This window comes from Hyaena hyaena, unplaced genomic scaffold, assembly GCF_003009895.1.
Source record: "Hyaena hyaena isolate Hyena2069 unplaced genomic scaffold, ASM300989v1 scaffold_2430, whole genome shotgun sequence".
Taxonomy (NCBI): domain Eukaryota; kingdom Metazoa; phylum Chordata; class Mammalia; order Carnivora; family Hyaenidae; genus Hyaena; species Hyaena hyaena.
In genome coordinates this window covers 26,383-39,100 of record NW_024083054.1, presented here as the reverse complement: position 1 = coordinate 39,100, position 12,718 = coordinate 26,383, and positions in this window count along the sequence as shown.

Here is a 12,718-nt window from a genome sequence, read left to right as displayed (position 1 = left end):
TAAGTTCTGAGCTACAATTTTTCAAATAAAACTTCTGACCATTTCTGTCTCCTCCTCCTCCTCCTCTTCCTCCTCCTCCTCCTCCTCCTTCTTCTTCCTCCTCCTCTTCTTCTTCTTCTAGAACTCCTATGTCACAGATATTAATACTTTTCATTGAATCACATAGGTCTCTAACTTTCCCCTCATGGACCTGTAATTTCTTTTCCCTCTTTTCTTGAGCTTCATTATTTTCCATACTTTTATCTTCTGTTTCACTGATTCTGTCTTCTGCTTCTTCCATCCTTGCTGTCACTGCATCTTAGTTTGTTTTGCATCTGATTTAGAGCATTTCTTAATTCATCGTGACTATTTCTTAGGTGTTTGATCTCTGCAGCAAGTGATTCTCTCCTGTCTCCTAGACTTTTTTCAAGCCTAGCTATTAGTGTTATGACTTTTGTTCTAAATTCTTGTTCAGATATACTGTTTATATGTCTTTTGAGCAATTCTCTAGCTGTCTTTTCTTCCCGGAATTTGTTTTTTAGGGGAATACTTCTATTTCATCAATAGGCTAGTTTTCTGTGTTTTACGTGGCTAGTAGTTTGTTAGTGTCCTGCACCTGCAAGTAGTCCTGTATTAAAAGAGTTATACACTCTTCAGGGCCTAGGACTTCAGGAAGTGTTTCTCGTGTGTGTTGCATGCACGGTGTTCTTACATCTTTGGTTGTTTTATCTTAGTACTCGTTGTGGTGGATTGTTTGGACCTTCCCCCAGATGTGCTGTGATTTCTTTATTAACATAACCATGGAAATAAAAAAGAAGGGGCGGGAAATTTTATTCTGCACAAAGGGAGAAATGAAAGGGACAGGAAAAAATACCAGATAGAGAATCAAAAAAACTATAAGGGTGTATCCAGAGGGGGGTGGTGGGGATAAAGAATTAGATACAGAAAAGGTATAAGAAGAATAAAGTGCCTGACTATGCAAGGAAACACATAGAATTGACCAAAAATCAAAACAGAAACTATGAGCCTATACCAAAGGGAAGGAAAAAAGCGGGGGCAGGGGGAGAGAGTAGGAAGAAAAAGAATGGAGAAGAGAAGGAAAGAAAAGAAAAGAGAAAACAGAGTAACATACAAGACCACAGGACAGTTTTATGATGGCGCCTGGGATCAGGGGCTGTGCTGGTCTGAGGAAGGACCAGTCTGTGTCTGTCAGTGTGGAGGGGACTGGATGACAGAAATGTAGGAAGTGATCTGTGGCTTCTGTCCCCGTGTCTGGGCCTCTGGCGCTCACAGTCACCTCCTCATCAGAATCATATACCCAGTTGGTTTATGTTCCCGGAAATTCCCGCGGAGATGAGAGAGTCCGGGGGGACCCCTCCGGAGCCCTGCGGAGCAGTGCGGTGTCCAGCTCCAGCCCGTGGTCCCTGCTCCCACCAGAGCCTCCGGGGTCCCACCTCGGGGGAGAGAGGGTGCGGGGCCGTGTGTGTGCTCAACAGGGAGCCTGCCGGTGTTGTTACCGCGGACTTCGCGTGGCGTGTGGTTGACCACGTGCACGACGTCCCACCTTTTGTGGGAGACGCCCTTGCGTGTGTGAGTCCCTTCAGGAACGAGCTAGTTCTCAGTGTGGAACTATGACACCAGAGGCCTGCTTCGCAGTCTGGCACTGTGTGACCGCACGTGTGACCCCGCCAACCCGTTCTGAGCTTTTCCAGCTTTGAGACGGTCTTGTCCATCTTTGTTGTTTTCTCTGCCGTTTTCCTCTAGTGTTGACTTTTATTTATTATTACTATTATTATTACTTTAATGTTTATTTATTTTTGAGAGAGTGAGACTGCCTGAATGGAAGAAGGGTAGAGAGAGAAGGAGACACAGAATCTGAAGCAGGCTCCAGGCTCTGATCTGTTACCACAGAGCCCAACATAGGGCTTGAATCCACAAATTTTGAGATCATGNTATTATTACTATTATTATTACTTTAATGTTTATTTATTTTTGAGAGAGTGAGACTGCCTGAATGGAAGAAGGGTAGAGAGAGAAGGAGACACAGAATCTGAAGCAGGCTCCAGGCTCTGATCTGTTACCACAGAGCCCAACATAGGGCTTGAATCCACAAATTTTGAGATCATGACCTGTTTCAAAGTTGGACTCTTAACCGCCTGAGCCACCCAGGCTCCCCATATGGCCTCCCTTGTTAACTAGAACCTTGGACAGATCCTTTGACCACTGGACTCAACTGCATATCTTTCTCTTCCCTTTGATGGTGACTGTGTTATAAGTGGCCTCTTGATATCGGTGTTTAGATTTGACCGTAAGTTTTTACTGTAACTACAACCTTTCCTCACACATGTGACTTTATTAACATCAGTCCATTTTGACTGGTTTTGAACTTTATGAAGAGGGATGAATCACCTTGTAACTTCCATCATTTGCTTTGTACTTTTTGTGAACAACATTGTTTCAATATTTTTTGTTGTAGTCCTATTCATATTGTTGTAACCTTTTTTATGAAATGTCACAATTCACCCAGTTTACTATGGATGGGCATTAGGCTTGTTTGCGGGTTTTGGTTAATACAAACAGGGGTGCATTGAGTGTTCTCATACATATGTCTTGGGACAAGCGATTGAACATTACTCTTGATCATATTGCAGCTAGGAATGTCAGCGTGGGTCAGCTCCACTAGGTTGTGCCACACTGTTATCAAAGTGATTTGACCATGTAAGATGGGCAGCAGTGAGCAAGACCTGGGAAGCAAAAGCATTAATAGCAAGTCCATAATTCCCTCTCTCTCCTGGACACTCAGAATGTATTTTCTTTGCCATTCCTCCCTATAACTACCAGGATGTGATCTAGCTGGTATGGGAATAACTGAGAAAACTCAAATGCAAGAATGTTTTCAGTAGGAGGTAATTTTTTCTTAGGCTGAACATGATTAATGAAACCAAAAATTATGGATCTATGAGAAATAGCCACAAACTACCCATCAACTTCATTCCGTTTTTTGCAGTGATTATGTTAACTCTCCTGGTAAACTCAAAATCATTTAGAACTTAAATGCAAAGAGAATCAATGGCACCTGGGTGTCTCAGCCGGCTGAGCGTCCACCTTCAGCTCAGGTCATGATCACACGGTTTGGGGGTTTGAGCCCCCTGTCAGGCTCTGCACTGATGGCTAACTCAGAGCCTGAAGCCTGCTTCAGATTCTGTGTATCCCTCTCTCTGCCACTCTTCTGCTAACACAGTCTCTTTCTCTCTCAGAAACAAATTAAAACAACATTTAAAAAATGCAAAGAGAATTGGTTTTAAATGAACTTTACGTTTTAGTAAAAAGACAGATAATATTGTAATTGGTTGAAGACATCATTAAAATCTATGACTACTCCCTGAACAGTGTTTTAGAGGATTTGAGATTTTTCCCTTTAGCCACATTAGAAGTTTGGTAGAATTTTACTGTCCTACTTTATATTCACACTAAAGATTAGCATGTGCTTAATTATCAGCTCAATGATCCATATGGTTCATCCATCTATGAATCCATATGATTCATGTTGATCATGAATGAAATTAAATTAATAATTCATTCACATTTATAATTAAGTAACTGAATGCATTCCATCTTATATATGTACATGTAAATATTTTGGGCTATTGTAAAAAAAAATCTTAAGTGTTTCGTAAAGCATGTAGGTCATTCACAGCTGGCAGCTAGGGTAGCTGGGGAGGTCTAGGGAATTATTATCTTCTGTGAGATATGTGAACTAATAGAAGAGACAGATTAGGTCTCCTCTGGCATTGTCCTCCATAGTCGTTGTCCCTGAGGATTGGCATGTCTGGTCAACTCAGTGACATGGGCTCATTAAGAGTGTGGGGCATCCGTTCCCCAGAGAGGTCAGCAGGGGAAGGGATATGGTTCTCTGTGCCCACCTATACACAGGTCAGAGTCACAGCACCGTATCCTGCTCATAAGGGTCTCACTGTGACACAGGCAGGTTATCGTACTCAGGAAAACATACTGGTTTTCCTCCTAGAGGCAAAATGCAGGTCTCTGGTACCACATGAAGACGTGTGTGGTCGTTGTGAGAACGTATCCTTTTGCTTATGAAAAATGTATGGCTGACCCAGTACTAGTACAGTGAAACATTGCATTTATTGCAGAAACTGATTCCATATGTCACCTTCAATCCCCGAACTGTATTTAGACATCAATTTGGAGAAGAGGTAGAGAAATAGTTTAGATCCCACAAAAAAGGGGAATAAAGGTGAGTGAATTGGAACTAAGTCTCTGTGTTGCTTTAGGAATTGGTGAGTTTTTTTCCAGTTAACATTGTTCCTAAAACAGAAAGGCATTTGGGATTGATTATATGGCCAATGTCTAAAGTAACAGACTGTGGAAGTTCATCAATTATAAGAGCTAAATTTAATTGTTTATTATCGATGCAACCAAGTCATTCCTAGACATTTGATTCCACTGTAGTACATGCATTACACCTCTGTATACACCTGTGAAAATAATTAAGTACGCATGTTTACTGGGAATAAAATATGGCCTTCAGTAATAGAAGAGTAGAGCATGCATACGTGTTAGGGTATTACATGATATACTTTCATGCTTTCCCTTTGTTACGTGTTGCCTGTGAAATTAGATAATATTTCTTCTCTATGCTTAAAACTTATTGTCAGTGTTCATTGATATTAAATATTTATTTTCTCCTTTAGCAGTTACCAAAATATATGAAGTATGCATGGAGTTTTAAAACGCTGTGTGGAAAATTTTAAGAGGAGGTTTCATTTTGTGTATATTCTGTCAGTGCATCTATATTTTGACTACATTGTTAACAAGAACTGACCCTTCAAATGAATACAAATAGCAATATGATGAAGATGAAAGTAGTAAGAATCCTGAATGTTTACATATTGATGAATGAGGGAAATGACACATGTTGTATGTATGTGTGTGTGTGTGATTGCACTGAGGTCATGTGTGAAGTGCACTCAGTCCCATCCTTCTGTCCTTGTACACGGTCATGAATGGACTCTTGTGTGACCACCATTGGTGACCTGCCCAGAGGCTCTTTACCTGCTGGTGCTCCAATGCAAACCCTATTTGTTTTGAGTATGGGCTCCGAGCTTCACAGCCATTCCCTTCTTGAGAGAATTGCCCTCAGCTGAAAGGGAGTCACGTTGCCAGGTTGTCTGGGGAACATGGTGGGGGCAGTTCACAGCCAGTGACAGACTTAGGTGTGTACAAAAGGCTGGCACTGCCAAGGCAGCACTGAATCTGATGCAATTCATGCTCTAGAGCTGGGCTGTCCAATACAGTTCAAAGTACCCACAGGTAGCTAGTTCAATTTATTTTCATTGAGATTAAATAAAATTTAAAACTCAGTTTTTTGGGACGCACGGGTGGCTCCATCGGTAAAACATCCAACTGCTGCTCAGATCATGATCTCACAATCTGTGAGTTCGAGGCCTGCAGTTGGTCTCTGTGCTGACAGCTCAAACCTGGAGTCTGCTTTGGATTCTGTGTCTCCCTCTCTCTCTTCCCCTCCCTTGCACTCTCTCCTCTCTCTCTCTCACTCTCAAAGTAAATAAACATTAAAGGAAATACAATAAAATAAAGTGATAAAATAAAATTCAATTTATTAGCTAGCATATTTTAATTTTTTTAACGTTTATTTATTTTTGAGACAGACAGAGACAGAGGAAGAACTAGGGAGGGGGAGGGGCAGAGATAGAGGGAGACACAGAATCTGAAACAGGCTCTAGGCTCTGATAGCACAGAGCCTGATGTGGGGCTGGAACCCACAGAGGGCGAGATCATAATCTGAGCCGAGTGAAACGCCTAACCGACTGAGCCACTAAGGGGTCCCTAGGTAGGGCATTATAATGCTTAGGTAGTGACAGGTGGAGAGTGGGTATAGTATTGGACAGTGAGGACACAGTATTTCTACCATCACCTGCTCAATATCTCATGGGATCAGGCTCATGGTCTGTTCCACTCGAGACCACATCCTTACTTAGCGGCATTCTCTGCTCTGTTTTCCTTCCCTCACCCCGTTTATCCTGAGAGCATATCCTGAATAAACAACACGCAGTGGAATTCCTACTTCACCCCCTTCTTCCGTAGAACCTGCCCTACGGCAGCGTCAGTGTCCATCAGCTCTCATTTCCTGTCTACTGATGGCTGCAGCCCCTCACTTGCTCGTCCTCCATTGTCACCGGGGGTCTGTTCTCCTGTATGTGAGGTCAGCTCAGACCTGTGAGACGGAAGCATCATGAGAGCAGCAGCGGTTCAGTCGTAGCACTGGGGCTGCGGAAATCTTGTCCGTCCTTTTCCAGGGTTCATTCAGGAGCTGGATAGGGCAGCGTGTGTGTGTCAGTGTATCAGTGAATATTACATATTTGAAACATCTTAAATAGAGCCGTTATCTTGAGATCTTTTGTCTTTAAAATGTGTAGTGTGCATACTGAGCATCTAGTTGTGTGGAAATATGGATTCTTGCTCTAAAATTATTAGAGTTTTGTGTCAGCATTGCACAGTTATGGTAAGCACTTTATGTCCTTATGTGTGTCAACATAAAGCATTTAAACCTCTTTCATTTGAGGCCTGTTCACCTAATGATTTTCGTAAAATTGTTTTCTTGTAAGATGTCATTTCTTATTGTAAACTTTTTTGATGGTAATCAGTACTTAGAATGCCGCTTTTGTGTAGAATATATTTTTTTATTTTACCTAGTAATTTTTTCTTCATTGATGAAAATATATTTTTCAAGTTTTACGTTTTGTATGTGCCATAATAATTTATGCGTAGTTCATAACTGGACTTTCTTGCACCATATCACATAATGATAGTCGCTATGGACACCCTTCTTTGCTTCTGTATGTGTCCGATATTTCCAGTAAGTATTATTTACATAATCTCTCTCAAAAGAATCAATTTTTTTTTAGTGCATTCGGTCACTTGATGCTTACCAAAAATAGATGATGTTTCTAGTCTCACACACCGTTGTTTAAATGTGGCAAGAAGGAAATGGAACGAAATTTCTCATTAACCTTAGTCCAAACAAATCCTTTCTCTTGGAAGGTTGCTCTGTGCGCTGCAGAAGCTTTACGAGGGGTGGATGTGGAGAAGGGGAGGAGGAAGGAACAAGTGACCCAGATCAGCAGATCGTAGTCTTAAGAATCGAGGGGAGAATGCATTTTGCAGCCCGATCTCTCCCTTATCCAGTGTTACTAAGGGGTAATAATTTTCCTGAATTTTCTTGAGAAAAGTAACAATAAGATGATGGACTCTGCTTGGAAGCAATTGTAACATACAGGTGATGACATTCTTGTTTCTGCTTTAGTGACCAGCTCCTTTGCCTGGGAATAGGTCTGTAGTTCTCCGTTTTGGTGGGGTCTTTGTCTGGTTTCATAGATTGAGGTTTGAAGTTTTCCTTCCATTTCTATGTTTTGGAACAGGTTCAAAAGAATAGGTGTTAACTCTTCTTTAAATGTTTGGTAGAATTCCCCTGAAAGCTTTGTGGCCCTGGACTCTTGTTTTTGGGGAGATTTTTGATTGCTGATTGAATTTCTCTACTGATTATGGGTGTACAAATTTTCTATTTCTACCTGTTTCAGTTTTGGTAGTTTACATGTTCCCATGCATTTGTCCATTTCTTCCTGATAGCCTCATTTGTTGGCATATAATTACTCATAATATTCTCTTGTTATTGCTTGCATTTCTGAGGTGTTGGTTGTGATCTCTCCTCTTCCATTCATGAGTTCATTTATTTGGGTCCTTTCCTTTTTCTATTTGATCAGTATGGTTAGGGGTTTATCAATTTTTAATTCTTTCAGAGAACCAGCGCCTAGTTCCATTGACTTGTTCTACTGTGTGTTTTTTTTTATTTCGAGATCATTGATTTCTGCTCTAATCTTTATTATTTCCCTTCCTGTGCAGATTCTGGGCTATATCGTTTTGGGTCCAATTCTGAGTTCTCAATTCTATTCCATTGGTCTATGTGTCTGTTTTTGTGCCAATACCATACTGTCTTGATGATGACAGCTTTGTAGTAGAGGCTAAAGTCTGGGATGGTGATACTTCCCGTTTTGGTTTTCTTCTTCAAGATTACTTTGGCTATTCGGGGTCTTTTGTGGTTCCACACAAATTTTAGGATATTTTGTTCTAGTTTTGAGAAGTATGCTGGTGCAATTTTCAATGGGATTGCAATGAATGAGTAGGTCCTTTGGGTAGTAATGACATTTTAACTATATTTATTGTTCCAATCCATGAGCATGGAATGTTTTTCCATTTCTTTGTGTCTTCTTCAATTTCCTTCATAAGTTTTCTATACTTTTCAACATAGAGATATCTTATATCTTTGGTTAGGTTTATTCCTAGGCATTTTATGTTTTTTTGGGGTGTGTGTGCCATTGTGAATGCGATCAGTTTCTTGATTTCTCTTTCTGTTGCTTCATTGTTGATGTATAAAAATGCAACAGATTTCTGTACATTGATTTTGTACCCTGCAACTTGGCTGAATTCTTGGATCAGTTCTAGTAGGCTTCTGGTGGAGTCGGTCGGGTTTTATATGTAGACTATCATGTCGTCTGTAAAAAGTGAAAGTTTGACTTCCTCTTTGCCAATTCTGATACCTTTGATTTCCTTTTGTTGTCTGATGGCTGAAGCTAGGACTTCCAGCACTATGTTAAACAACAGTGGCAAGAGTGAACATCCCTTCGTGTTCCTGATCTTGGTAAATCTCAGTGTTTCCTCAATGAGGATGATGTTAGCTGAGGGCTTCTCATAAATGGCTTTTATGATGTTTAGGTCAGTTCCTCCGATCCCGACTTTCTCGAGGGTCTTTATTAAGAAAAATGCAATATTTTGTCAAATGCTTTTTCTGCGTCTATCGACAGGATCATATGATTTTTGTCTTTTCTTTTGTTGATGTGATGTATCACATTGTTTGATTTGCAAATATTGAACAGCCCTGTAACCCAGAAATGAATCCCACTTGATCATGGTGGATAATTCTTTTTATGTGTTATTGGATTCGATATGCAAGTATCTTGTTGAGGATTTTTGCATCCGTATTCATCAAAGATATTGACCTGTAGTTATCTTTTTTTGTTGGATCTCTCTCTGGCTTGGGAATCAGAGTGATGCTCGATTCATAAAATGAGTCTGGAAGTTTTCCTTCGATTTCTATTTTTTGGAATAGCTTGAGAAGAACTGGTATTAATTCTGTTTTAAATGTCTGGTAGAATTCCCCAGGGAAGCTATCAGGTCCAGGGCTCTTATTTGTTGGGAGATTTTTGAGAACTGATTCGATTTCTTCACTAGTTATGGGTCTGTTCAGATTTTCTATCTCTTCCCGTGTGAATTTTCTAGTAAGTGTGTGTTTAGGAATTTGTCCATTTCTTCTAAGTTGTCCAATTTATTCCCATTTAATTTTTCATAGTATTCCCTGATGATTGCTTGTATTTCTGAGGGGTTGGTTGTAATCAGTCCATTTTTTTCATGATTTTGTCTATTTGGGTGCTCTCTCTTTTCTTTTTGAGAAGCCTGGCTAGAGTTTTGTGAATTTTCTTTATTTTTTCAAAAAACGAACTCTTGGTTTCATTGATCTGTCCAATTGTTTCTTTGGTCTGTATGTTGTTTATTTCTGCTCTGATTTTTACTATTTCTCTTCTTCTGTCGGGTTTGGGGTGCTCTTGTAGCTCTGCCTCTAGTTCCTTTGCATAATCTGTTAGATTTTGCACTCCCGCTTTTTCTAATTTCTCGAAATAGGCCTGGAGTGCAATGTACTTTCCTCTTAGGACTGCTTTTGCCGGATCCCATAGAGTTTGGATTGTTTTGTTTTCATTTTCATTTCTTTCCATATATTTTTAAATTTCTTCTCTAATTGCCTGTTTGGCCCATTCGTTCTATAGTAGGGCGTTCTTTGACCTCCATGTTTTTGGAGGCTTTCCAGACTTCTTCCTGTGATTGATTTCAAGTTTCAAAGCATTATGATCTGAAAGTGTGCATGGTATGATCTCAGTTCTTTTATATTTATTGAAGGCTGCTTTATGTCCCAGTATGTGATCTATCTTGAAGAATGTGCCATGTGCACTTGAGAAGAGGGTGAATTCCATGGCCTCAGGATCTAGAGTTCTAAATATATCTGTCAGATCCTTCGGGTCCAATATTTCATTCATGTCCATTGTTTCTTTAGTGATTTTCTGTCTGGTTGATCTATCCATTGCTCTAAGCGGTGTATTAAAGTCCCCTGCTATTAGCACATTCTTATCTATAAGATTGATTCTGTTTGTGATTAATTGTTCTAAGTATTTAGGTGTTCTCATATTCGGTGCGTAGACATTTATGATAGTTATTTCTCCCTGATGGATCGACCCTGTAATTATTATGTAATGCCCTTCTTCATTCCTTGTTATTGTCTTTAAAGTCCAGTTTTTCTGATATAAGTATAGCTACTTCAGCTTTCTTTTGACTTCCCGTAGCATGATATATATTTCTCCATCCCCTTACTTTTAATCTGAAGGTATCTTCCAGTCTAAAATGCGTGTTTTCTAGACAGCAAATAGATGGATTTGGTTTTTTTAACCATTCTGGTACCCTATGTCTTTTGATTGGAGCATTCAGCCCATTTACATTCAGTGTTATTATGGCAATATACGGGTTTAGAGTCATTGTGTCCTTTGTGGGATTCATACTTGCGGTGGTGTCTATGGTATCTTGCGTTCCTTGCAACACTTCCCTCAGAGCGTCTCTGTCAGGATTTCTTGTAGGGCTGGCTTAGTGGTGACAAATTCTTTCAATTTCTGTTTATTTGGAAAGACTTTTATCTCTCCTTCTATTTTGAATGACAGGCTTGCTGGGTAGAGGATTCTTGGCTGCATATTTTTTCTGTTCATCACATTGAAGATCTCCTGCCATTCCTTTCTGGCCTGTGAAGTTTCAGTAGATAGGTCTGTCACCACTCTGATAGGTTTCCCTTTGTATGTTAGGGCCCTTTTCTCCCTAGCTGCTTTCACAATTCTCTCTTTCTCCTTATATTTTGCCAGATTCACTATGATATGTCATGCCTCTTGAATTTCAACTTCTAATTCCGTCTCCAGGTTGGGGATGTTCTCTGCTATAATTTGTTCCAGGACTCCTTCAGCACCTTTTCCTCTCTCTTCCTCTTCTGAAATTCCTATGATATGGATCTTGTTCCATTTGATTGTATCGCTGAACTCTTCTTTCATGTTCCTGGATCAGTTTATCTCTCTTTTTCTCAGTTTCTTCTTTTTCTATAATCGTGTCTTCTAAATCACTTGTTCTCCTTTCTGCCTCTTCAATCCGTGCATTGGACGCTTCCAGTATATTATGTATCTCATTTATCGCGGTTTTTAATTCATCATAACTATTTTTAAGCTCCATATTGTTTGTAGCCATAGTTTCTCTGATGTCCCCCATCCTTTTTTCAAGCCCGGCGATTAGTTTTATGGTTATTGTGCTAAATTCTTGTTCAGTTATGTTGCTTATATCTGTTTTGAGCAGTTCTCTAGCTGTCATTTCTTCCTGGAGTTTCTTTGGAGGAGAGCTCTTTCGTTTTGTCATTTGGTTAGCTTTTTATCTCTTGTTAATTATAAAAGTTCTTGTACACATGGCCTCTGAGAGTTCTGCTGTATTAGAGAGGGCTCTTTTGACTGTTCAGGGCCTGTCTGTTCAGGAAGTGTTCTTTGGATGGTGTCTCTTGGATTCTTTTGTGGAGCGTTTGGTTATTTTGTTTCCCTACTGGTAGTGGTATTTGGGACTCTCCACCATGTGTAGTTTGGCTTGTTTCTTGAAGCAGCTGCACTTATGAGGTTTCCTTCCCAGTGTACTCTGTCTCTTTTCCTTCCCAAACTCCTGTGGCTCAGTGTCCTACGACTTCAGGCCTTCTCTATTTGAGGGATGGGTCAGGCGAAATGTATGGAGCTCCCGACTTCTCCACCATTTTACCTTTCCTCTCCTAGTAGAATAATCTTTAATCTCCAAGTATTCACGGTATTTCCAAATTTTTTCTTGTGGTTGATTTCAAGTTTCGTGGCACTGTGGTCTAAAAATATGCATGGTATGTTCTCGATCTGTTGTACTTGTTGAGGGGTTATTTGTGACCCATTATGTGACCTATTCGGGAGAATGTTCCAGGTAAACTTGAAAGACTGTGTATTCTGCGACTTTAGAATAAAATGTTCTGAATATATCTGTTATGTCTATCTGGTCCAGTGTGTCATTCATAGCCATTGTTTCCTTACTGATTTTCTGCTTAGATGATCTGTCCATTTGTGTAAGTGGGATGTTGAACTTCCCTGCTATTATGGTATTATGATCAATGATTTTCTTTCTGTTTGTAATTAATTGATTTATATATATTGGGAGTCTCACATTGGGAGTATAAATATTTACAATTGTTAGATATCTTTGGTGGATAGACCGCTTAATTATGATATGCCTTTCTTCAACCCTTGTTACGGTTGTAATTTTAAAATCTACTTTGTCTGATATAAGTACAGCAACTCCAGCTTTCTATTGATATTCATTATCATGATAGATGGTTCTCCATCCCCTTACGTTCAATCTACAGGTGTCCTTAGGTGTAAAATGAGTCTTTGTAAGCAGGATATAGATGGGTTTTTTTTTCTTATCCATTCTGATACGCTCTGTCTTTGATTGCAGTATTTAGTCTATTTACATTGGGAGTGATGTACGTACATTTTTATGGACT